At 39.8% G+C, this 1,385-nt stretch overlaps 1 pseudogene; it reads left to right on the top strand.

The window, feature by feature from the left end:
* Nucleotides 1-1,033: 1,033 nt before the first annotated feature.
* Nucleotides 1,034-1,133, top strand: LOC113325456 (annotated as a pseudogene).
* The last annotated feature ends 252 nt before the right edge of the window (nt 1,134-1,385 follow it).

Here is a 1,385-nt window from a genome sequence, read left to right as displayed (position 1 = left end):
TGCATCTAATAAAGGAAGGTTTATGGTAACTTGCTTAAAAACCTGCAATATTTCATTAAAGTTCGATTCCTTCTTTGTTGGTACTAATAGCTGCGGAAATAGGGCTCTAGGCACAGAATCAGACCTCTCAAGAACTGAGTTGGCATCATCAGAAATTTTATCAATTTCCTTAGATAGTTTTCCTGAGGGGTGAACTACGGTATGTTCACTATCGGGCATGGTTACCTGATTGTATACTATTCTACCACTCCTAAGGGTTCTAATAGCATTCAATTGATTCGATGGTTTTGTACCTACTTCATGAACTCCTCTAGGATTGGGATTAGTCTGGCTAGGGAACCTACCATTATCTCTCTCACTTAAGGTCTTAGCTATTTGGCCGACTTGAAGTTCTAACTTAGCAAGGCTTTGAGCATTAGTTTGAAAATTCTGCTTGGTTTCCTGTTGAAAACTAACATGGCTTTGTGCTAACATTTCCTGAGTTTTTGCTAACATATTAATAGATTCCTCTAAGCTAGTCGTATTCCTAGTGTAGCCAAAACCTGGGGGAGCATTAGAATTATTAGACTGACCCTGACTCCGGCCCTTAGGCCATGAAAAGTTCTGATGGTTTCTCCACCCAGGATTGTAGGTTTCTGAATATGGGTCAAACTTCTGACGATTATCAAACCTAGTGTTATTATATAGAGCATTGGCTTGCTCTTCATTATTCTGGCCTTCCCAAAAAGGCTCCACTCTACCACTAGTGTTACCCACTTCTAAAGCTTCTAACCTTTTCGCTATAACAGCAATTTTGGCATCTGATTCATATCCTCCTTCTACCCTATTAACGTTTCCTCTGCTGAGAAGAATTGTTTTCTGGGGTCCCCTACTACTTTCCCATTGTTGGGTCTTTTCGGTGACTTCATGCAAATATGTCATCGCGTCATCAACTGTTTGGTTCTCAAATCCACCAGTACACACAGACTCTACTGTGGTTGTAGTGGGATAATCTAAACCCTCATAAAGGATCTGAACTAACCTAACCTTCTCTAAACCATGATGAGGACATTGGGCTAATAAATCATTGAACCTTTCCAAATACCTATACAAAGTTTCTCCCTTCTGTTGAGAAAACGTGCAGATTTGCGTCCTAATAGACGATGTTTTGGCCTAGGGAAAAACTTATTCAAAAAGGCAGATGTAAGTTGTTCATACGTTTCGATTGACCCGGAATCCAAACTATATAACCACGATTTAGCTTTATCTTTCAGGGAAAAGGGGAATAACCTAAGTTTCAAAGCATCATCATCTAGGTTTCTAATCCTGAGGGTACTACAAATTTCCTCAAAGTCCCTAACATGGAAATCGGGGTTTTCATTTTCTTTCCCCAAAAACATTGGGAG

Source organism: Papaver somniferum, chromosome 11 (assembly GCF_003573695.1).
Source record: "Papaver somniferum cultivar HN1 chromosome 11, ASM357369v1, whole genome shotgun sequence".
In the NCBI taxonomy this organism is placed as follows: Eukaryota; Viridiplantae; Streptophyta; class Magnoliopsida; order Ranunculales; family Papaveraceae; genus Papaver; species Papaver somniferum.
Note: the sequence above shows the minus strand (reverse complement) of the source record. Positions and strands in the feature narration are given on the sequence as shown.